Source organism: Myotis yumanensis, unplaced genomic scaffold (genome assembly GCF_028538775.1).
Source record: "Myotis yumanensis isolate MYYU_CA2020_CCGP unplaced genomic scaffold, mMyoYum1.0.hap1 SCAF_12, whole genome shotgun sequence".
Lineage (NCBI taxonomy): Eukaryota > Metazoa > Chordata > Mammalia > Chiroptera > Vespertilionidae > Myotis > Myotis yumanensis.
The window spans coordinates 22,109,590-22,135,381 of record NW_027223763.1 but is presented as its reverse complement, the minus strand read 5'-3'; the positions used below and the strand labels follow the sequence as shown (position 1 = coordinate 22,135,381).

General features: G+C 42.0%; 1 protein-coding gene across 2 annotated transcripts in view; it reads right to left on the bottom strand.

The window, feature by feature from the left end:
- ABCA1 (ATP binding cassette subfamily A member 1) overlaps positions 1 to 10,418 on the bottom strand; it is a 114,742-nt gene extending 104,324 nt beyond the window's left edge. For both annotated transcript variants that reach the window (XM_070431001.1, XM_070431000.1), the window contains exon 1: positions 10,128 to 10,418. The gene's annotated coding sequence lies outside the window, so the exon portion shown is untranslated. The remainder of the gene's footprint in view (positions 1 to 10,127) is intronic.
- Between the last annotated feature and the right edge of the window lie 15,374 nt (positions 10,419 to 25,792).

The window sequence follows — 25,792 nt, the reverse complement described above, 5'->3', positions numbered from 1 at the left end:
CTTATAATTCCCTCTTCTTTTCAGCTCTCCCTATAATCGTCTCCAGAGCACCAACGTATCAGGTGCTCCCTGCTAACCTGCTAAACTGTGAGTCAAGTGCAGCGAGCTAACGTGTCTCAGCATCTTCTTATCCTCTGCCACGCTGAGCCCAGTGCCCAGGAGGACTCGGTGCTCCGCAAACATTTGTAGAATGAAGCCCTCAGAAGTCAGACCACAGGGATGGCAGAAAATAGTAAAAATAGGTTCACTACAGTAACAAGTCAGAAATTTCATTCAAAGTAAAGGTTCGGGTAGCCTAAAACCATGACAAATTTTCCAGCTGTGTTCAAAGAAACACGAGTTCAGGCAAGAGTGCATGTCATCTGGCTTTCCTCAAAGCGGCTGTAATTTGTTGGAAAGGACATTCATTTTCATTGATTTCACGTGAGCAAAGGAGAGCCTGCAATTCGCGGGACTGAGGTTCTAGAGCCCTTGGAAACATGCTCATAAGAGCACAACCCGAATATCAGCACCGTCAGCCTTGGTCAGGAACACTGAGCTCTGACGTCATAGGCTCAAGTCAAGAACTGGCTTCCTGAAGCATATCAACACCTGAGTACAAGATTCCTACCTCAACACTTTATTCCCTTTACTTTTGCCCAAACCAATTCTCTAGTCTCCAGGCTCTTGTCCAGTTCTAGTTCATGGAGTCTATGACCAAACCCAGCAACCTTCTTCAGAAGGTCCTCTTTCACCAGCCAGCTCTGGGGGAGGGCAGGCATGTGTCGTGTGAGCCGGACACCTCTGTTTCTGCAGCCTGGTGAGGTAGATGAGAATGTAGTCAGGGTTCCAGAACAGTCAGAGGGGCACAGGATCTAGCCCTGCCCTCCCAACTTGATAACTGAACTCCTCTGTGATAACCAAAACAAACCACTTTGCCAGCTGCCTGGCTAAATGAAGAGAAGAAAGAGGAATAAAATCACAAGTTTAAATCCACATACTTGTGATTCTGAAAAACAAAAATGAACGGATGTTAGTTATTTAAAAAAAAAAATACTGGTAATATGAACTCCATTATTTGAAGTCTGGGAGGATTCTCCCAAAAGAAGTAGATCTGTTTTATTCCAATATTATCATGATTCTGAGTATGCCTTCTAGAAAGCCCTACTATCATTGAGATGTTCACAAATCAAACATTTTCTGTGCCCGATTCGTAAGTGCTCAAGGAAAGATGAAAGGACACTCAGGGGTGGAACTCCTGACAGCCTCCTTTTTTCAACTGTGGTTTTATAGTGGCATTTAAAAGTCCAAACGGTTCAGTCTCCCAAGAGACCATGTGCTAAGTGATTACATCAGGTGAGCACCAGGGAGTCCCCAAGTGGAGCTCCACCTGAGGACAGAGTATCCCGCAGCCTCCGGGGCACGTCCACTCCCCTTAATGGAGGCCATTTGAACCAAGTGTCAGAAAACCCTCCATTTGCTCAGCAGAGGAGAAAACCATGTTGTGATCATGTGTAATGTGACTAGAGTCAGAAACTGGAAAAATGGTACAATACCCCTAAATTTACAAATCCTGCAAACAGGGCTGACAACTGAAAAACACTATTTGACCAAAGGCTTTCTTTATCTTGAACTCAAGCTCCTTACTACAATTAACACAATCACTAAAGTTAAAAACAGGGGGGGGGGGGAATCCGGCCTTGTATCACAATCTTATCTGGCCAAAATTAACATAAGAGTTCTGCACTTTTGCATAAAGGAAGTGATTCTAAGAAAAGACTCAACGTTCAAGACTTTTGTGATTTCCTTCCAATTGGAATCTACAACCAAAGAGCAATTTTTATTTGAGAGGAAAAAATCAGGTTGAAAAACCCCTTAAGATTCAGATTGGACCAACAGAAATAAATAAATGAGGCCAGTCCAATATTCAAGGATTTGGGCTCCATTTTAAGCAGAGAAGGATAGACTTCTGTAGATGGTTTCTTTTTTCTCTTCTAAAAGGACATTATGATATTATCCAAAATTCTGGTGTAAAGAAGCCTGGATTAAAAAGGCAAGAGGGCAAGATTTTAATTTTCAGTCCATCACAAAAGAGGAGTGAATTTAGGCAAGTCGTTCTACCACTTTGAGCCACAGAACAGAAAACATATCTTTATGACAAAGGGGCTGCACCAGATGATCTTCTGAGTCTAAGAAAACTGCCTGGAGCTTGGGTATCAGACCTGAGTTTGAATCCTCGGCTCCGCCATTGGCGAAATGCGTAAACCATGAATATGTTATTTAGCTTCTCACTGTATCCGGCACACCACCTGAAAAATAGGCCACCTCAGTATTTCCCCAAATGCAGGAGAGTTATACAAGATGAATTTAAGCAGTACTTAGAAAATTTTAGCCGAAACCGGTTTGGCTCAGTGGATTGAGCGTAGGCCTGCGGACTGAAAGGTCCCAGGTTCGATTCCGGTCAAGGGCATGTACCTGGGTTGCGGGCACATCCCCAGTGGGAGATGTGCAGGAGGCAGCTGATCGATGTTTCTCTCCCATCGATGTTTCTGACTATCTATCTCCCTCCCTTCCTCTCTGTAAAAAATCAATAAAATATATTTAAAAAAAAAAAAAATTTTAGGAGATGGACAGGCACAGAATTAAACACTGAATCACATCATGAGAAAATTCTGTTCTTTTCAGCACTTCTTTAGCCTTTATAAAAATGTTATCACGTTAAAGAGAAAGGTTTTGTTTGGTCTTCTCTTCCACACCTCTTTAGCACAGGCTAGTTTCCCTGCTCAACAAAGTAAGAGCAAGTCTCAGCCAGCCAGTGCCTTCGGAAAGCAATTTTATTTGATAGTTTGTTTAAAAGATAATGTGGTCTTTATTTTAATTATTTTTTAAATTACCTTCTATTTGAGACAACTGACACCAGTTTCCAATTTAGAAGACCAATATAAAGTTAACTTTAAAAAATATATTGGTGATTACAAAAATGAGAGTCAATTTAAATAACTTGAGTGGCTTCTTTGTTGCCTATCTCAGGGTTACAGTGGAGATTAAACGAGGAATGTAGGGGAAGACCTAGTCCACACTGGGCTCTCATCTACCCATGCTCGATGGGTACAACTTCAGCCAGTGAGAAGCATGAGTAGAAGGTACAGTGCAAACAGAAGCAACCACTGAGGATGGATGTGAGTTTCCAGAACAACAAGGGGCCAAGACGGTGTTCTTGAGGTAGAAATCAGAGAAAACCTATAGATGGAGATTTAGTTAAATACTTATTGAGCCATACTATGTGTTAATCAATGGTGAGAAAACCAGGTGCAGTTCCCTTCAGTATGCCGCACAATCTCAAACAAAGCTGTCAAAAAATGGTCAGAGTCTTATTTCAAAGAGCCTTGAATGCCAAGCTAAAGGTCATTATGGTGGCAGATCCTTAAAGTCTTGGCATTGGCTCAGCAACTAGTACTTTATATAGTGCTTGAAAATATTTGCTGAGCAGAATGAATTTTAGTTCAATGGTATTTTTTGTATATTAACACATTTAATGTATGTATTTTATATGTATATTATGTTTATTTTAAATATTCTATCTTCCTCTTCCCTCCCTCTTCCAGTACCAGAGATCACACCTCACCCCAGCAAAGATGAACTGCCACCTCCATCACAAGGACCTACCTCTGGGAGTGGACAAAGGTCTACAAGTCAATCTACACTCATTAGTCTGAGTATTCACTTTCTCTCTGCCTTTCCTAGGAAGGCTGCTCCCACCATCAGTGTTCCCTTTATGTTAAATGTGTATCATTTAAATACCAGAGCCAATCCATTTCAAGCTGCCATACCCTTGCAGATTTGTTTTCTTTCCAGCTTGGTTTGATTCTTGGCAAAAACAATTATTCCCAACCTGGCATCCTATAGGAATTCTGCAAAGCAAGTGTAGATAAGGATATGAAACCCAAACAACTTAGCAGCTCCTTTCTCCTCCCATGCCCCCCACCCCAGTCTTGCTTCTTTTTCTCCCTTCTTCTTCCTTCTAGTCCTAATTTATTATGATTTCTGAAACAACAAATTCATGGCAATGCTTTAAAAAGCTACCCTCAATGAGTCAGATATTTAGAAATATCCTTATAAGGTTAATCCGTTTCTCTAGGATGAACATTAACATTCCTTTCTTGGAGGATGAATGAGTCTTAGGAGTCAGTTTTTCTTTTTATCACACATTGGCTTAACAAGACTGCAATATAAGTTTAAGAAGCAAAACATATACCCAAAGTGGAGATGTCCAGGATGGAGAGCCCAAAACATTTTATTCCACAGAGACTCTCCAAACGGTGAGTTGAGGGTAAGAACAATGTCGATCTATACCATGTTTGCTCTACTGAAATTTAGAGATGAACTAACTCCTTCCTTTGTATTTCAGAGGAGAACTTCCTTCTGGTCCTATGACTCAAGTCTGTGGCCACCTAATGCACATAAATAGGCAATTTCAACCACTTTCTTTCCTTCTTCCTCTCCTCCCACCATCTTCCTTTCTTCCGTCATTATTCTCATGGGAAATACTTTTATGCTTTCCCTGGATGTTTCCCCTCTATCTTTCAAAGCTGTTACACTAATGTCCCTCAAGCCACAACTCTGGGCAGTTCCAATCAAAGGATCAGCTTCCCTTTTCCTAAGTGCAAACCTAGAGTTAGAGGATGTAAAGGCCTGAAGGGATGGATCCTTAAAATCCAAGTACTTCAGCCTCTTTTATTTTAAAAACCAAGAACCTAAATCTCAAAACAGTAAAATGACTTGCCCAAGGTCACATGGTTCCTTTGTAGGTTACTGTGTTATATGCAAAACATAATTATATGTAAGATTGTAGGTATAAGTAATTAAATGTAAAATTTGGGGTGTACATGCCTATGTATATTTTTTCTGAAGACAGAATGCATAACTTTCATCAGATTCTCAAGGTAATAAAAAAATTTTCACCTATTAAATATAACCATTGACTGAATGATATATATATAATTCTTTCTTCCTAGGAAATGTCCCATACAAAATACAGTTATCATAAAATATGTTGACTTCTGGACTAGCCAGATGAAATGCTTTAACTTCCAAGTGCTTCTTGGAAGTTGGATTTGGCATAGAAAATGCTGCAGAGTTTTCAACACATACAGATAGATAGATGATAGATAGATAGATAGATAGATAGATATTGAATAAAAGGTCCTATACATAAAGGTTATTTTGGTTTCTAAAAAGTACTTAAATTCTAAATTTCTTGGTGAATTATCTCATTCTTATTTTAAAAATAAATTAATGTGCAAATCAGAGTACATGAATGTGAAAGTATCTCAAATCACAGCTGCCTCAAAAAGAGAAATGAAACTGAATGGAATCGGAATTGTTTGTTCTAACAAAGTTCGCAGGCCTAGATAATTTAAGTATGTACTAAAATTTCTCAATCATAAACCTAACCTTAACTACAGTTATTTCTCCAACAACTCTATTTCTAATTTTTTCTATAATTATCCCATCATTTTAATTCTTTTACAATATAGAAAACAAACATTAGTTTCCCATTCTCTTTGTTTGACTCGCTCAAGTCAGCATTTATTGAACATCTTCCATATCCCATATCGAAAGGCTTGAATGAAGGACTGGGGAGAATGAATCAAAGACCTCCTCCTGGAGAAGTATACACTCAAAAGGAAGACAAATAAATGTTAATGATATCAAAACACAATTAAATACATGACATGAACAGGGCTGTAACCCAAACTTATGGGAGTAAAAGAGAAGGGGATAGGTTCATTTTAACTCTGTTGGCAAGGAGCAAATCCACGAGAGTTTATGGGAAGGATGGGCATTTAAATAAGATCTTAAAGTAGGTTTTCAAAATGAAAAAAGACAGGATCTCAAAGTTTATTTTGTTTTAGGATCCAAGTCTCATTCTAAACACTCTTTAATATAGTTTATCATCTCAATGCAGAGTAACAGAAGGCTCTATCTGAAAACAATTTTACATAGGAGCTTTTCATTCTCTGCTTTCAAATACTTCTAAAGCGTACCTCTCTATCAGCATCTATGCTGGTTACCTATGCCGGGAACTATTTTCAGGTGAAAATATCCAATGAAAAGGGAAATCACTCTTTGCCTCTAGTCCGAACTTCAATTGTCAGACTTTGAAATTGTGACAGGTCCCTACCCTGATCTTGATAAATTCATGGGAGCCAAACTGAGTGGGATGCAACCTCAGCTCCACTACTTACAATCTCCATGATCAGGCTACCTAACCTGTCCATACCTCAGTTCGTAAAAGGAAGATAACAGTGCCCACCTCATGTGGTTCTCTCATGAGAATGAACTGAATTATCACCTGTAAAATGCATAAAACATCTAGCATACAATAAATCAACACTATAAATGTTTTGACCAAGAAATGTTTTCTAAGAGTTTATTTCTAACTTGTTACACCATTCCCCATCCTATTTCACTTTTATAAAGTAGACTTTGGAATTGTATTTACTTTCAGAGACAAATATCTTAAGAAAAGGCTAAATTTGGTTCTTAGACAGTAATGGTAGTAACAGAGAAATAGCTTATTTCAATGACCCATGACACAATTAAGGATACAACAGGCAGGAATTTTATTGTATTACAAGCAATTTTTAAAACCCCCTTTTTCTTTTGTGAGAGAGAGAGAGAGAGAGAGAGAGAGACTGATCAGTTGCCTTCTGCATGCACCCCAACCAGGGATCAAACCCACAAACCAGATATGTGCCCTGACCGGGAATCAAACACGCAACCTTTTGGTGCACGGGACGACGCTCCAACAAACTGAGCCACACCAGCCAAGGCTGTTCCTTATACTTTCACAGCCAAATACTCTGCCTTTCCATTTTCTGTGTGTTGCACAAGGAAACACTTTGAGATCATATACCTACTCACAAATATTTGACTGAAGCAATAGCTCACTTTTCATTTTAAACCAAGAATTGGAGTTGAGCAAATCCTGTCTGTTCTTTCCATGGTGTTGCAATCCCTATGCAACCAATGTCCCAACAAGCTGAAGAGAATTTGGCTGGCCCACTCAGAAACAAGGGAAATAATATACAGGCTATAGATTCTGACAAGGACTTAGCAGATGAACACACCAGAATACAGTAAGCATCCTTGGAAAGTCCTCTGCCAGCAGCAGCCGAAACTGTACGACCTCACTGCTTAGTTTGAGAGTTAAAGAACTTGAGCTCACTGGTCAGGTTCAAATCTTAGGTTTGCCACTTGCAAAATGTGTGGTCAGGGTCAAGTAAGTTAGCCTCTCAGTTTCTTAAGCTACAAAATAGGAATGATAAGTCAGTTTGTTGTAAAGATTAAATTAGTGTTTGAAAAGCATTTGGAACAGTACTTGGCACACAGTGCTATTTAAATGTCTATTAAATAAACACTGCAATAAGTTTGGCATTTATGATTATTGCTACATGCAGATATGAAGAGGGTCTCAATTTTTAGTATAGGCCCTTTCCCAGAAGAGCTAAGTAAAACAAATTTTCAGAAAAATCATTTAAAAGTTGATGCTGGAGTTATTGACCATAAGGAGCACTATATGTGCATTATTTCTTTAAGTAGCCAGTAGTAAATAAAAATGTATTTGAATTTGAGAGTATTATAGAAAAATACCACATTTCTATTGGTATTTTCTAGATACCCAAAAGGTTCATAATTAACGAGTCTAAGGCAATGTCCATCTAACTATTTTAGGAGCTAAAAGTTTAAATCATGTACATATTAACAATTTGTAATCACTATAAATACAGCACAAGCAACTTGCTTTATGGGAGGGAAGATCCCTAAAAAATTTAACTGGAAAAATTTGCCAACTTCTCTCCATATAAGGTAAATACTACAGAAGATAAAAAGCTGTGCCGCTGTTTCATCCGGTTTCATTAATTTTTAATAATGTAAACACTGAGACTTCCTAGAGCAAAGGTTTAAAACAATCCAACCCTAATCACCCAATTCTAGACTAATCACAGTCTCACATGAACTGTAACCAGGCCCTAAGTCAAAATGTGCCAGGTGTCCATTACAGGTCTCTAATTTATATGTAAATCAAAATACTTGTAAGGGTTGAGATTTCAAATGTTCATCTGGAGGGGAGACACACATATCACTGGTGTCTCCTTTACAAATATGTCAGGCTTGTCCTTGCGAGGGGGCTCACGAATTATTCTGACTACATTATGGACTGTGGCCATCAAGAAGGCTGGTCACTCTGATTCTACTGTTTTTGCTCAAGTAGATACCGATTTGCTCTGTGTGGCCAATGTTTTCCAAATTCTCCGTCATGAATTATTTTAATGCTCTATCTATAGGAGCATCTGGGGGACGGGCTGACTTTGGAAACTTTGTTCTTGGAAATGAGTATACTCTCTGAAGAGGCTCTACTCCAGACCTTTTCCATGCTTTCACACTTTCTTTGATTTGCGAGAAGTGTCTCAACAGAATGATATGAACAACAGAATGAAGTCTCCCTTATTTTTGTGGTAGGTATGAGAAAAATGGGCTGAAATAAAAGTGCTTATGAGAAAATAAGCACTTTTTTAGTTGAGATTTAAGTTTTGTCTGAAAACAAGATCAAAACTTGGGTTTGGGGCCCCCAACTACTGTTAAAAGAACCAGCAAAACTTAGCTTTTGAAATTGGAAAATTTTGTGAGGTGGTCCTTTTGGAGGGGGAGGGGGAGGGGGGGGATCCGGCCTTAGAAAATGACTTGATTTTCATCAACAAACAAGTTGTTGTTTTTTTTAAATATCAAATTTGTCCTCTATTACATGAATGTATATACCATCCTCTCACTTTGTGAGGTGTCACTGAAAAGCCTTGGGTTTTAAATGATGCAAAAGACAAGGGTAAAAAAAATCTTGTTTATTTCCTTTTGTCTAATAACTGCTGGGAAAAAAAAAAGGCACCTACACACACCCTGGCACAGGCCCACGCCGCAAGAACCTTCCGAATGACCGAGGTCTGGGAGTCAGGAAACATTCTAACAAAAAACAACCAGAAGGGCTTTCATCTGAACCCCCAGGGTTTCCTCCTTCACGGGATCTCAGTTGGGGCCCGCTAGCAACAACGCCCTGCAGAGCCCGGCCCCACTCTAGCCACAGGGCCAATTCCCTAGCCACCCGGCCAGGAGGCGCTGCCGGCCAGTCCCCCGGGGCCACCCGCAGCCGGGCCCAGCGCTCCCCACCGCCACCCCCACCCCCACCGCGCAGCCCAGCCCAGGCGCGCAGCTCTCAGTTCTGCACCGCCCGCCGGGGTTACTCTCGGTCATTCCTCTGCACCATCTCGCCCCGGCTTCTCCATCCATGCCCGGTCTTAGGCTGCCCCAAGAGACTAGCAGCAAAGGGCAGGAAGACTGCGGGGGCGGGGGGCGCAGTGCAATGGGCACCCCAGCTCCAGGTTTGTGCAGGCGCTCCTTCTAAATCTTCTGTTTTTTAAAATAATAAAGCTCGTCCCGCTGCGCCAGGGACACCAGCTCCGGTGAGCGCACGGAGACTGAGCAGGATCCCCAAGTCAAACAAAGTGAGCAGTGTCACCACAGACCCCGTTTGGGACGCCTCCGGGCAGGTTCTTAGGGAACAAGAACGTGCCATCCAGTCTGAGGGCGCACGGGGCGGACCCCCGGGTCAGAGCCCAATTCAGACCAGCTTCTTAAAGCACAGACTGGGGACCAAGTGTAGGCATTCATCCTGGTGGGCGCCCGCCGATCCGCACCCAGAGGCGTTTCTAGCCGGCCCGGGCACTTCCAAACAAAGGGAGGCGCTCGGCGCAGGACCCGTCACTCTCCCCACTCCGGCAGCAGTGCCCCCAGCAGGACCAGGAGCCCCCCAACCCACTGCCCCTGAGGTACTGCGCCCGGGTCTCCAAGCCCAGAGATGCTCCCCGGGCTCACCACAGGGCGAGCCCGGAGAGCAGCAGCGCCGCGTCTTCGGGTCGCCAGAGCTCGTTCTAGAACGACATCCCCACATTTACGGTACCCCCGCACCATTTCAATGCAAGAGGTGGAGGGTGTGGGGGTCCGGACTAAAGTCCCCGAATCCCAGCGCATCCGGAAGCCTCCGAAGCCCCGAAACCAAACAATAACGCCTAAGTCACTGCAGAGCCTCTTACCTGTTTTCCACTTTTGTGTCTTCGTCTCTTTTCCCCACTCCCTGAAAAACCCTTCTGGAGAAGGGGGAGAGCAGGAGCAGAGCGCCCCGAGAAATGGGCTCTGGTGGCCCTGGTGCTGCGGCGACCCCTGCCTTGCCCACCCGCGCCCGGGGGAAGATGTGTCGGCTCGGCTCGGCTCGGCGGTCCCGGCCCCACTCTGTCTCCCTTGGAATTACCCGGCTTGTGCCGCGACTAGTTCCTTTTATAGATTCGGCTGCGCTGAGCACAGAGGTTACTATCGGTCAAAGCCTGTTCTCTCCCTCCCTCCCCGCCCTCTTCCCCGGCCTCTGTTTTTGTAGCTCAGTCACTCAGCAGAAAGCACGTGGAGCCGCGCCCCGCCCCTTAAACGGGCGATGTCCCGCAGCTCCCCGCACGGCTGCGGGCGAAAAGTGGGGTTCGGGAGGTGCTGCGGGCATCGCCGGGTCCTCGGTCTGCGCCCCCCGACCCAGCCAGAGCCTGGCAGCCGAGGGCAAGCCGGAAACGCGGGGCCTGGGACTGCTTGGGAGGCTGTCTGTCTCCTTCCCAGAGGACATCGCTTCTCTGCGCTGCTTTCTTCCCCTTACTTTCCTGGGCGATTGGGCTGAAAGCCACCCGACAACAACCCTTTAGTCCAGCGGTTCTCAACCTGAGGGTCGCGACCCCTTTGGCGGTCGAACGACCCTTTCACAGGGGTCGCCTCAGACCATCCTGCATATCAGATATTTACATTACGATTCATAACAGTAGCAACATTACAGTTATGAAGTAGCAACGAAAATAATTTTATGGTTGGGTCACAACATGAGGAACTGTATTTAAAGGGCCAGAAGGTTGAGAACCACTGCTAGTCTTTCTTTCCTTTCAAATGCTTAGGGTGCGGACAGTCCTCTGGAATTGACTGGTTGTTTTATTTTTTTTTTCTACCATAAACCCTGACTTTGATATTCAATTAGGCAACCTATTGCCTTTGGGATTCCCAGCCTGGGCCTGCCAGGTCACAGGAAAAGCCAATGGAAAGAGTCTTGCTAAACCGGGGAAGGAAGGAAGTCCACGTGACAGAACCATGGGGACCAGCCCCTTTTTATTTCCAATGTATTGCTCTGCGCCCAGGGATAAATACACAAGGCTTGTATTTTGGCTTCTACAGATTTGCAAAGTGCAGCTAGAGACTCCCATTGGTGTAAAATTATATAACCATCCCAGATCTCCAACTTCTTCCTCTAACTTTGGCTTTTAACAGTCAAGAGCAACGTCACCGCCCATAACATTTGAGGGGCAGAGGCAAGATTTCAAGTGGAGGCCCACATACTTATGTCTAAATATTTAAGTCATAAATCAAACCTTAGAAGCAACCTGGAAGGGCAGGTTCACATTCAGACTCCTCACAGTTTGATCTGAGTTTTGGCAGGAACGTGGAATGCGAGAGCCTGCCCCAGACCCCTTCTCTTCCCTCTTCCAGCTCCATCATATTCCAGAAGAGCCTCCAGTATATGCATGTGGACCCCCCACTGCACAAGCTTCCTCCGTGCATACAGTCAGGCCACAACTTGAGCTCAGGTGCATGCACCTGTGTGGAGGCCCATGCAGACCCTGGAAAGTACACTTTGGGACTTGAAGGTCAAGGAAATGTGGGGTTCCAAAACTCTGGCGTCATGGCCCCGTGGTGCTGTGGGCTGCTGACACTTAGGAAGGGATGGAGTTTGTTAAGGACCAGAGCCCAGCCTTCCGAAGCCCAGGGTGCAGGAGAGAGGTCCCTCTTGAAAGGACAATCCCGACTAAGAGGATTAGGTTCTGGGGTCACATGATCCACAGCTTTCTGCCTCCATTTCTTCATCTGTAAAATGGAGAAAATATGTATTCTCTCCCTGCCTCACCGGGGTTTTCTGAAAATGAATTTTGTTCATTTAAGCTCCTTGAAAGAATGGTATTTTTAAACAAAGATGATGTTATTAGGTGACTATTAATGTCATTTTCAGGTACCAGCCATGGCCTATAAAGTTTCCCCATGGTCATAAAACTCATAAAACTCCAGGTCTAGCAAAAGTTAAGAGATCTCTCTGGCTCAGCCACAGTGGCTAAATAGTTGAGCATTGACCTATGAAACAGAAGGTCATGGTTCTGTTCGATTCCAGATCTGGCACATGCCTGGGTTTCCGGCTGGATCCCCTGTGGGGGGCATGCAGGAGGCAGCTGATTCTCTCTCATCATTGATGTTTCTATCTCTCCCTCTCCCTTCCTCTCTGAAATAAAAATTTTAAAAAGAAAAAAAAGAAGCAATCTCTCTAACCCTCTAGATATAAAGAAAAGCTCCTGGAGGAGGTGTTACCATTTCAAGTGTGATCTGGGGAGAGTGACTAGGTTTCCCTGATTCTCCATTCCCTACACCGTGCCCACCCACTGATCACAGCATGTAAAATTCCATCACCAAATTATTCCTTTTGGAATTTTGAAGGCTATGGTTCCCAAGAACACCCCCACTAAGAGTAATCCCTTAGATTGCTCTACCGGGGATTGAGCAACAATAATCCTGTACAAATCACACAAAGACAGGATGTGGGAGAAAGAAGGTGAGCCCAAGAGGAAGATGAAAGCCCCAGAGAGAGGACAGCCATTGACTCTAAATACATAAGTCAATGGTCTCAAAGCCAAACTTGATCATTTTTAACTAAGAACAATCTGTAATGTCACCTCTTCGTTTCGTATATGCACACACTGTATTGTTTGAAACCTATTTATGAATCTCATTGATTTCTACCAATAAAAGAGCCCAAGCTCCCCATGAGGCTACATGATTTGGCCAGGTGGTACAGGGACATTAGTCTGATGACATGAGCCCATACTTTGCAAGTGTGACAGATTCATATGACAAAAATACTGACTTCCAAAAGTTAGAGCCTAAGAGAATGTGTCCTTGGAGAAAGTTTCCAAGTGTGAATTCTCTCCCTTGAATGTCATAGGTTGATTTGTTCCTGAGTATGCTTTCAAGAACTTTCCTCCAGCTCTTTAGATTCCTGCTAACACCAACACCAAAACTCCAAGCCTCCACCCCACATGACCCTTTCCAAATAAGTAAGAAGACCCTTCTTTGTTGCTGTTTGTTGCTCTGGAGAAGCTGATTCTGTAAATGTAGCCCAGGTGGGTGGGGTTCTGTTCAGAGATGACCCTGGCATTTTCTAATCACAGAATGGCCCTTCAGGCAGCTGTGACCTTGAAGACCTTGTTAGAAGTCATGGAGCTACAGAGAAGCACGATTTATCATGCCATTGAGACCTTTAAATCAGGGATTACCTAAAAGGCTTTCTTGGAGATTGCTTTGATATATAATATCTGTTAACTTGTCTACATAAATGTACATATATATACACCTTGTTTAAAATATAAATGCTGTTCACCACAACATGTAATTTTGATTGGTATGTATTCTGTTTGGTTCCTGAAACTCTACAAAGAATAGAGCATTACAGGAAGTCAATGAAGAATAAAGAAACAAGTGTTCTAAAAAACAACGTCAAGTTGAATCTGCTACAATTAAAAAGAGTTAATTGCAGGATTTTCTGAGCATTCCTAGAGAATGAGAGGTGCCTCAAAATAAAATAAAAAATAATAGTTAATCCTTCTTTCATATAAGGCAGAATGCTAGTAAAAGCACCTACAGTTCATATTTGAGTCAGTTTAACTCCAATACATGGTTAGACACATAAATGTATCATCAAGCAATTGATGTTCAAAGTTTAAAAAATGAGGAATCACCATTACTTGTGGAGTAAACCACGTATCACATAGGCTCTTAATACCTACAAACTCAATTTAATTGGACCAATGCAACCCCTTCTGTATTGATATGACTCCCATTTTGTCATCTAAGCAAGATTCAAAACCATTACTGCTTCTGGACTTGAGTAAGATGTTTGTTCTACTTGTCATTGGGATCAACAATTAGTCTGGACTATAGATGAATTTTTGATAGAGTCCCCTGAACTACCAACCTGCCTCCCTGCACGTCTTTCTTCCCTTAAGAGCCAAACTGCTGGAAAGACTTCATCTCTACTCCCTCCATTCATTCCCTCTCCAGCCCATTTCAGACAAACTCTTCTCCCCACCACTGAGTCTGGTCTGTCCAAATTCATTAGTGACCTCCTTAAAAAGAGTCCAAGTGCATTTTTTTATCATTAAAAAAAAAAAAAAAAAAAGACCTGCTTAATTGGTACTCTGATGACCTCCTTTAAGTGCCTAGGCCACCTGATCTCTGGTATCTGACACTCTTGACCACACCTTCCTTCCTGAAACTAGTTCGCCTGTTGCCTGGAATCTGGCTCCTGCCTCTCCTGTCTCTCTGTGAATGCTCTTTTCCTGACTCTTCTTTCCTTATATACATATGTCCCCCAACACTGGTTTCCTTTTTATTTCTACGTGCTGCACGCCCATGGCCCCACTTAAACCCTGCATCACCAGCTCTCACCTCCTGCTGAACTCCTGGACGCACAGAGGATCCAGCAGGACCAGCAGTGTGCTGGAGTCTGGTTCAGCCCAGCTCAGAAGACCTGCATGTGTATATATCTTCCCACTTCAGCAATAAGTGCCTCCCCCTGAGCTACTTTAAAATCGGACAGTGGTGGGACTCTTTACCCCATTGGAAATGGACACAATCAGGGCTTCCTTTTCTTTTCCTTTTTCAGAAAGCCAGTTGTTGACATTTACCAGCACCACACTGAACGGGATATTCTGCAAATAAACGCCAAGTTTATTTTTAAATCTTCCCTTCAAATCTCCCTCCTCCACCTGCATTTTAGTTTTTATTTCACTTAATGACATCATCATCCACACACTGACTAGGGGAAATCATAGTCCTAGTTGCCTAGCTTTTCATCTCTCTGTCCCTATCCTTCTCTTCTCATTCTAAAAAGCACCAAAGTCAGGTCGATATCTCTGAAATCTGGCCCTTCATGTCCACCATCCCTCCCCTCCCCGCCCCTACCCCTGCCTAAGCCCAAGCCAAATGCCTGGGCTTCTGTACAGCAGTAACCTCCAAATGGCTGTTCCTGCCTGCTTTTAGTTTCTTCCCCTTCCTATTTATCTTCCCTGCACAGTGGAGCGATTTTTGCTTGCAGGGGTTGGGGGCAGAGGCGGGAGAAGGAAGCTAAGCAAACCAACACCCCCGCCCCCCAAAACTAATCAATTCTGTTTTCTCCTCAAAGCTTTCTATCATTTCCTATTGCTTACAAAGAAATGGTTTAGGGTGGGGGTGTGGGAGGGAGAATGGGCGATATCTGTAATACTATAAACAATAAAAAATATATTTAAAGGGAAAAAAAAGAAATGGTTCCTCAAAGTTCCTTAAGAAAACCTACAAAGACCTTTGCAAATATGACATTTGGAGGCCTTTGAAGACTAATTGTAGGCCCCGCATCCCTATCTCATTTCTATCCAGTCCCCCTTCCACAAACTTTCCGTGTCTCTGCTCCTATGGTTTCCCATTGCTTGGAAATCCTTCCTGTCTCCACCCTGTCCTCCTGTTTAAGAGTGTGTATTGAAAGAGGTGGATGGGATTAAATAACTAACGCTGTATTTTATTACTCTAGAAGCAGGAGGCAAAGGGACAGAGAAGACAAAGGACATAGAAACCACTTCCCCCGTTAGATGGAAAGTATGGGATAGAAGGTAAGTAAGAGAGAGGGAGAGAAATATTACAGATATTTTTTAGCTATTCAAATTAATAGAGAAATAATACCCTCAGCTCAGATCCATTAGTAAGTGTAACAATAGATGTAAGTTTGAAAAGAAAATAATTGGACTCTGTGGATTAAAAAAAAAACACAAGCATTTCTTATAACAGAAGTGATATATCTGCATTCTTCTCTCCTTATTCAGAATGCTTTTTGACACTTGTTAAGAATTCATATTCCTGGCTGTGATTTCTGGGATGAGGGATTGTTTTGTTTCTTAGCCAGGAGCTTTCCTTCTATCCAACATATTAATAAGAGAATAAGGAGAGAGAGAGAGAGAGAGAGAGAGAGAGAGAGAGAGAGAGAGAGAGAGAGAGGAAATCCTAGAAAATGTTCCAGATTTCCCTTTTTTCTTAGGCCCTGAGCCTCTCTTTTTCTCCTTCAGCACTTTGGGGACGATTCCTTCAGAGTAGTATGGTCTTCCTTTGTGGTTCCCCTCAGGGCTCTTGTATCGGGTCTTTGCTCTGTCCTCCTACCAGTACCCTTCATGGCTTCTGCAATGTGTCTACACAGAATGCACTGCCTCCTCAAAGACTAACTGCCCAGGTGCTGCGCTGTGACCACACCATGGAAGCAGGCCTTCATTTCCCTTCTTTGTTGCCATACTCCCAGTGACTGATGTCCAGTGAAATCTGAGCAATTTCTTAGCTGGGCACGTGTCCCAGAAACCGACACGTGCAGAATCACCCCTGAGTATGTACATTGGTGGAGAATGGGTTCCATTCCCAGAGGCTGGGGGCTGCCCACAGAGCTGACCCTAATGCTGATTTCCTCTTGATTGACTCCACTACCCAGCAGAGCTCAGCAGGAAGTCCCTACATCTGTCTACTTACCACTGGAAGTGGGCCGCCCTGGACACGCTATTAGGAAGGGAAAAGAAAGCTAAAGTGAGGGTCTACTCCTAAGACATCTAAGGAAGTAAAATCGGAGGTAAAAGAAAGAGGGAAATGATATAAAAATGAAGATCACAAAAACTGAGGGTGCCAGTGGTATGTAAATTGGCCCAACATTCTGCCAGGCAACTCAGCAATATGCATTAAGAGGCTTTGGCCCACTCGTTTTACCTGGAGGAATTTATGCTAAGGAAAGGTACAAATATGTGGTCAATGATTTATGTTCAAGGTGTTTGTCACTATGTTATCTGCAAAAGTGAACATTTAAAAAATACTTAATCATCAAACAGCATGAAAATTCTAAAGAAAACTGATAAATTCACATAACAAAATTCTATGTGGTCATTAAAAATAAAAATAATATTTTTAAAGGTAGTGATATGGGAAACTGCTTATGATAAAAGTTAATTGAAAGAGTAAAGCTATAGTTATGTGTATATATGATTTCTATTTGGTAAAAATAATTAGTAGTATATTTCTACTCTTTGTAACTGAATGTATGTGCATAGGAAAGAATGAAAAGAATCCCATCTAAAGTTAACAGCTATTTTTTTTTTTTTTTGTGGATGGTGGGATTCAAAGCATATTTTTATGCATGTCTGTATTTTGCAAAATTTCTGGGACAAACATATGCTATTTTTTAGCTAAGAAAAAATGGCATTCAGAACAAAGTTTGTAGATAAGCAGTGGGAGGAGGTAATTTACAACTGCAAGAAGGCAAACCATAAATTACCACATGGAAACAGTAAACCCTAACATATTTTAGAAGAATGTATACACAGTAATGAAAAACAGAAGAGAATGTGGAGAGATGAAAATGATTAAGACAACTAGAACTTTTGGGTAAGTTTATAAACTTAAAAAATAAAATGAAAGGATTTTTAACCAATCCTAGGGTCCACTGCTAAGTGAAAATTCCTTATTTATGTAACGTAGCTGTGTGTCCTCAGACATGTCACCTCACCTCTCTGGACCTCAGTTTACTCATCTATCAAATGGAGGTAATAATGGAATCTACCTTATGAGTATTAAATGAACTAGTACATGTGAAGTGCTTTTACTGTGCCTCGCATAAGGTAAGTGCTCAACAAATGACAGCTATTGTTATTATTACAATTTATTATCATTACTATTACTACCCCAAACAACAATATAACTGTTCCTCAATGCCCAATAATAACTTAATAAATATGGCTTCTTTCCAAAATTCCAATCTGTGGATTTTTAAATTGATATTTTCAATTTGATTAACCAATATAACTACTTCATCAACTTGGAGTTCAAATACAAATATGGCCATATCTCTTTTTAATCTTTTATTTAACTACTCAAATCCCCACCTGCCTATTAGCAGGAAGTCCAATATTTCTTTCTTGAGATTTCCCCTCCCCAGAATTGCTTAAGAGCCCTGGGGGCTTCCTCCGAGAGCTAGAAAGGCTGGTGAGGCTCTAATTCTTACAACCAGTTGCTCGGTCACTTGCACACGCAATACCACTGAAGACGTGCCTCAAAGTTCACCACAGGAATTATGTCCTGACCTTGGAACAGCCTTCACCGTACCCTGCTTTTGGACTCCAGTGTTTATGCTCTTTAGTTTTTATCAGAATGTGCACACTGGCAGCCCGTGGTCGCATCCAGCTCTCTTGACTCATCATTTGGGTTAAAGTATATTGGAATTTTATTTGAAATAGTTGACAATATTGGAAATATCACACAAAAATCTTTATTTCTTGCTTCTATTGGAAAGATAGGGGGACCTGACCACAGGAGGCCTATTTCTACAGAGTAACAATTACCTGACATGGAAAGAAATTCTCTCCAGATGGAATATGCCATTTGCATTTTGTCCCAGTCTCCATGAATACCTGTTTTTCTTAGACAGCCTGACTTACCTAAGTGTTGGTGAGATTTAAACCTAGCCGAGAGTCCTTTTATGATACAGTTGAACTCTCATCTCTGAATTCATAAGAATCACATCTTTCCTTAAAGATAGTAACCCTGAGTTACTACTTTTGCTAGTTTGCTTTGTTGTTGTTGTTGGTAATTCTCACCCAAGAATATTTTTCCATTGATTTTTAGGGAGAGTGGAACAGAGAAGGAAAGAAAGAGAGAAACATCAATGTGAAAGAAGCACATCAATTGGTTGCCTCCTGCACAAACTCTGACCAGGGCCCACGCCAGAGAGGAGCCTACAACCAAGGAAGGTGTCGTTGACCAGAATCGAACCCGGGACCCTTTGGTCCGCAGGCCGATACTCTATCTACTGGGGCAAACCGGCTAGGGCCTACTTTTGCTAGTTTGAATTTGATTTTTTTTAAAGGCATGCCATTATGATTGGAACTGAACACAACTCGAGTCACAAAGCAACAAAAGGCATTACCACCTCTAATAAAAGCAATACCAAGTCCTCAAAAAGTCACCCTTCACTGGTACCAAAGGCCAAATAAAACCAGCAGGGAAGAGTCAAAGGGGTCAGAAGCAACATTCTCTTTTGGTAACTAAAAAGGAGACCAAAGAATATATCCAAACCCCTAAGAGCCCAGAGTTTGATCCAGGACTCCTTGTTTATTAAATTAAACCCTGGAGATAAACGAAGGAAGCAAGACTTAACAAACAGACAGCACTCCACTGGGGGTGGGCAAGAAGGCAAAGCTGGAGAAGAGATGGACCGGAAACACATGTGGGCAGCTGGGAAGACAAAAGCATTCCCAAATGAATCTCCAGTGTTTGTAAGAGAATTTTGAATGACCTAAGATTCGATGAGATCATGGCAATTATTTCTTCTGCAGACAATTAGTTTGTCACCTCATATTTCTATGAAATTACCAGTGTGTCATATAAAATATGATACAATGAAATCTAACTTTGCAGTTTCACACTCTCGTTTACTTAAACCCATGCAAAGGCAAACAGAAATGTGAGACTGAGACTTCAAGGAAACTGTAGAGTCATAGTAATTTGATTCTAAAAACAGATGCTTGACAAGAAGTTATATTTAAATCAACCATCAAACCTATCAGGACATAATTTCTAAATTTAGTAATAGATAACCTTTCTAGTTTATCCTCCCCATCACCTAGGCATTTAATCATAATTTATGCTAAACAAGACACATTCTGTTATTTTTTTTAACCCTATAAACACCTTGAGGTTATATTTCTTTGGCCCAAGAGTTACATTTTAAATATCAAAGATAACTCCTCAAAAATGAGGAAGTGTTAGTAACCCACACATATTGGAGGTGAAAAGTTAAACAGTGGAAATAATATTGCTGGTGTCAGCAGTCCTAGAAATACACAGCTAAATGCTCTTTTTTATAATATATTTGTGCAAGATACTTTTGGGGTATGCCTGACATTTGAATAATGCTTTGACTTGAGAAAATTTTTGTATGGTCTAAAACCCAAACCTTCAAACTTTGCATGTTTTTTTAATAAAATTTTAAAATATATAAATAATACATGTTCATAATCAAATGTTCACATTATAACAAAGATATTTACAAAAAAGAGTATGAAAAAGTATAAAGAGGAAAAGCCCACTACCGAGAGATTACTTCTGTCAATGTGTCTGATGTACCTGCTTCCAGAATTTTTTTCTATAAATCAATATATATATTTAGACATATACTTCTCATTTCTAAAAACAACTGCATACCATATATGCTATTTGTAAACTGTTATTTCACTAAATATTATGGACAATTTTCCATGTAAACAAGTATAGATTTATGTCATTTTAAATACATGTATAATATTCCATTGTACATATATGTATCATCGCTTGAAACCAAATCCCCATAGAGCGGCGGTTCTCAACCGGTGGGTCGCGACCCCTTTGGGGGTCAAATGACCCTTTCACGGAGGTCGCCTGAGACCATCGGAAAACACATACATAATTACATATTGTTTTTGTTTTTAATCACTATGCTTTAATTATGTTCAATTTGTAACAATGAAATTGGGGATCACCACAACATGAGGAACTATATTAAAGGGTCTCGACGAACCATTGCCATAGAGAGATGTGTAGTTTGTATCTCTTTCTAATACCATAATAGTTATACCATCAACTTCTTCATACTATCTTTGCATACATGCCCCAAAATTCCTTAGAATGAGTGATTTTTTTAAAATTGGTATTGTTAAGTAATAGACTAGACATACTTTGCATTTTGATATATATAGCTAACTTCCTTGGCACCAATGTATAAACAGGGTATGAAAATGCCTAGGGTTTTGTTGTTGTTCTTTTTAATTTTCATAGAGTGAAATTTACTTTTTTTTCTTTTGATATAAAGTTCTCTGAATCTCAACACATATGGATTTGTTACCACCACCATAATCAGGATACAGAACAGTTTCATGGCCCCCAAATCTTCCTCATTCTATTTCTTCCCCCTACTTCTAAACCCTTGGCAACCACTGATCTATTCTGTTCCTATAATTTTTGTCTTTTCAAGAATATCAAATCAATAGAGGCAGAAATAGAATCTTGGGGACTATTAGTTATAAGATATTAATAAGAAATATTAATCATCCTCTGTTAACCATGATTGTTTTGTTCTGATTAAAGAAGACACAGTCTAACCAGGCTGGGAGTTGTATGTGGGACCTACGAGCTCACCTAGAAATGTTGCCCATCTTCCCCATCTGGGAGCTGCTTATTATCATGGAAAGATTATCAGCCTGGCTGCAGAAAGGAAACAATTGAGTCCCCCTGCCCTTTGCAAACCCCCAGGGTTTCATGATTGGCCCTGAAAATAAGGGTGTGACTTGTACATATGATTTATCATCAATAGCACCGTCATTAGATTGGTGGTTTAATTCATGTTAGTATCACCTCATCATCAAATAGTCAAATATATACTAGTATAACGTGTCAACAACCTTATGCAGGCAAGTCAAAATAAGAGAGAGGATTGAGAAAAATGATTAGGATAATCAGAGCGAAAAATAAAGCCTTTACATAGCTTGAAGGCAGAATCTCTGAATGCCCATAATTATCTCAGGATGGTAACACCTGCTTTAGGCATTTTTTTCCAGTAAACATCTCTGGAGGACCAGCTATGTGCCACACACTGTGCCAGGTGCTACCATGCTTTGAAGGAGCTCACAGCTTAGTGAGGTGACGGAGAGACAGAGCAATTACAGTATTACCTGAAACAAGCTATGGTGAACGAAGAGCCAAGGGATGAGGAAGCACAAAGGAGCAAGAACCCAGTCTGTAAGGTCTGAGAAGATGACATTCACACTGAGTCTCAAAACCAAAGGATTTCTCCAAACTTTGATGCATGAAGAGCTTTAAGGAGGGAATGTAAAGGCATAAAAGCATGGGAGTTGAGTAAACCAAGATGGATGGCTGGAGTCCAGGAACATTACTCAGTGAGGGATGGCAGCATACAAGGTAGAAGGTTGGCCAGGCCACCTGGGGAAGGGCAGAGAGCCATGCCAGAGGCTTGGATTCACTGTGGTCCCTCTATTCTTTCATTTCCCAACCCCTCCATTCTGTTTTACTGAGGTATAACTGACATATAGCACTGTAGAAATTTAAGATGTACAGCACAATGTGTACTTGGAACATAGCTGGTAGTCAGCATTCAATAAATATTAGTATTGTTATTCTATTGTATTAGATTGGCATATTCAGAACTTTTTAATATGCTTTAACACATTTCTTTTCCATCATGTACTTTCCAATTGACCCTGAGATTAGACCACATATGATTTTTGTTTTCTTTCAATAGCCCTGCTGGGTGAACCCTCCCCATTCTCCACTCTCCACAATAAGTTTAATGAACCTCCATCATCTCACATAGATTTTTTTGTTGCTGTTGTTAGTCCTTTCCTAAGGATATTTTTTCCATTGACTTTTTTAGAAAGAGTGGAAGGGAGGGGGAAAGAGAGAGAGAAATAGCGATGTGAGAGAGACACATCAACTGGTTGCCTCCCTCACGCACCCCAACTGGGGCCCTGGATTGAGTCTGAAACCGAGATATGTGCCCTTGACCAGAATTGAAACCAAGACCCTTCAGTCGCAGGTTGATGCTCTAATAACCAAACCAGTTAGGCCCTAACTGTTAGGGCATAGATTTTTTTAAATTTTTTTTTCCTTATGTCTCCTCCACTTCTGACTTGGCCTAAAATATGCTTATAGTTGATGCTCCCTTCTCCACTTGCCACGTGGAAGGAAACATCCTTGCTCTTGAAGCAGTACAGTGATTAAGTGTGAACACTGAAATCAAATGGTCTGGTTTCAAATCCCAGCCTTGACCCTCCAGGGGCTGAGTGACCTTGGCCAAGTTACTTACCTTCTCTGAGCCTTGGTTTTCTCATTTATAAAGTGAGGATAATAGTACCTGCCCCACAGATTTGTGGTGAGGATCAGTGAGTTAATATATGTAAAAGAACTTGGAACATAGCTGATAGTCAGCATTCAATAAATATTAGATAGTATTGTTATTAGATTGTAATTGCATAGAAATTATTAATATGCTTTACAACATTTCTTTCCCATCATGTAGTTCCCCACTGACCCAGAGATTACACCACATGTATTTTTGTTTTCTTTCAATAGCCCCGATGGGTGACACCTCCCCACTCTCCACTCCCTCCACCCTCAGAAACATCAGTCCTTAAAAATTACTTCTGAAGCAGAGCACCATTTGCTATTGTCAGATCGGCCTTGTGTGATCACTGTCTAGACAGGTTGCGCATCAGAAATAAATGGACAGTTCACAGCCAGCTAAGCTGTGTCCCCAGAGCATGGCCTGGGCCGGGAGAGGCCACTGACTTGGAGAAATCGCAGCCCGGGCTCCCAGGTTACGGATGGCACTGTGGAAATGGACTTTCTACCCTCAAAAGCAGGGGCCACCGTGATATCACACCTCCACGGGAGGCGTTCCATTTAACTTTCTGAAACAGCAACCTGCCAAGTCTGTGGGGAATAAAATAATAAGAAGGTGTCAGGTATAAAGCATGGGAGAGAAACGAGAGGCCAGACAGGAAATAAGCAGACAGCTACAAGACCTACTTTCGAGTTCGCTCCAAACTAACCACAAATGGGTGCAGTTAGTTGCCAGTTTGACAAATTTGTCTTTCCTGCTTAAATTTCTGATCAAGAACTCAGCAAAGGTATGGTGGTTTGAGGACAATAAAACATCTGTGTAAGAGTTGTCTCTTAAGATACAGCCCCAAAGCAGACACTCATGCAAACACTGTGACTGACCCTGCCCTTCAACTCCGCAGTGTCTGGTGGTAACCTGGCATTTTGTCTGGGAGCACTCTAAGAGAAAGAGGACCCCAGGCCACAGCCACCTTCTGAACTCCAAGGCTGGAGCCATATGAGGGGACATTCGCTGGGCTTCCGTGTGTCCAACAACACTTTCTGGAGAAAGAACTCTGGTTATCATAATGTTATAGTAATAAGTTTAGTTAGTCTAAGATAGTATAATCAAATTTCATTTCTTTATTAGAGTGAATTTTAAACTTTACTTAGAAGAGGAACTTAATGTGTGTGTGTGTGTGTGTGTGTGTGTGTGTGTGGAGAGAGACCCTAATAAGTACCTTGTAACCCCCTGCGTGTATATCCTGATAAGCCCAGAAGGCCACCGGAGCACACTGATATGAGACACTGAAGACGCCCAGCTTCAAGGATTTAAGGAGAGCAAATCTGCTGTGGTTCAGACGCTTGTCTGCCCTCCACAGACAGGATGCTCTCCTCCCCCCTGGAAACTGCCAAACTGCAAAACTGCCATTCTTGCTCTGCCTGAGCCCAAACTGCTAGAGGCCTCTCTTCAAGTCAAGAAAACGAGCTCCTTTCCGCGGCGTATTTTGACGACCTCCGTGTGTTTCCTCTGTCAGTGAGTGTCTCCCGGTAAATAACTTGGCCTGCCAAGGACTGAAACCCATCAGCTCTCTGGTAAATAAACCTGTGTGATTTCTTGCATTGTTTATCTCCTGTCTCTCTCTCTCCTTAGTTTTTGGTTAAGCTCGGCCATATTAATTAATAGTAAGTACCCTTTGATGTCTGTATTGGTATATCCAAATGAGGCCCTCTGGGTCACCTGTGCATACATTCCATAGATAATTGGGACATTTAACATTAAAAAGAACCTCAGCTTTCATCTTGCCCAATGAGGTCATTGTAAGATGAAAAAAACCTGAGGCACAGAAAAGTCAAGTGACTTTCCCAAGGTTCTTGTTGGTGACAGAGCTAGAGCCCAGGTTAATTGAATGCCAGGATTTTTGCTTAAATCATGTGGATGCCAGCAAGCTTACAGCAATCACATAGCTGAAAATAGCCCAGGTCTCACCTGCCTGGGAGCACAAAGTGGGTCACATGAGCAAAGTCTCCTAAACTTGGTCAGCTCTGTGCCTCTACCTACTCGTTCAGGAACTGGTCCCTACCCCACACTTTTCCCCACCCAGGGTCTTCTGCTTCGTCCTGTTCAGGGATGGTCTGCAGCCTACCAGCCTCTTACGGGAGATTCACAGCCCTGCCCTGGGTCTTCCCTGATGCTCCACTGAGTTCTGCACATTTTGCAGACCCATCTCTGACCCAGAACTGTGGGAAACCGCCTATTGTCTTTACTGGCAGAGAAGTGTAGACAAAGAACCTGGAAGGCTGGTGACCTTTGAAGCCCTAGCAAAGGTCAGAGCTGTGCACCCATTGTTAGTTCAGACAATGGTAACTGAAACAACTTCCCCATTTATTATTATGCAATTCCTTGCTGATGGGCTAGTCTGCCTGTTCCTGGAAATTGCCTGCCTAAGGGCTATGGGTGTATCTCAAACCAATAAACTGTTGGCTCAGCCTGAGCACCAGTGAAAGTCCTTCCTCTTGAGTTGGACTTACCAGCCTGGCCCCCCAATATTTCCAAATTATCTCTTGTCTCTTCTCTTTCATTTGTGTGCAGCTCCTCTTCCAGATCCTGAACCCTGAACCACGTGGGACATGGGGCCAAGGTGGGAAAGGAGAGCATGGGGCATGCCTCACTCATTGTGTGCTGCCTTGAGCCACCTCGGTCCCA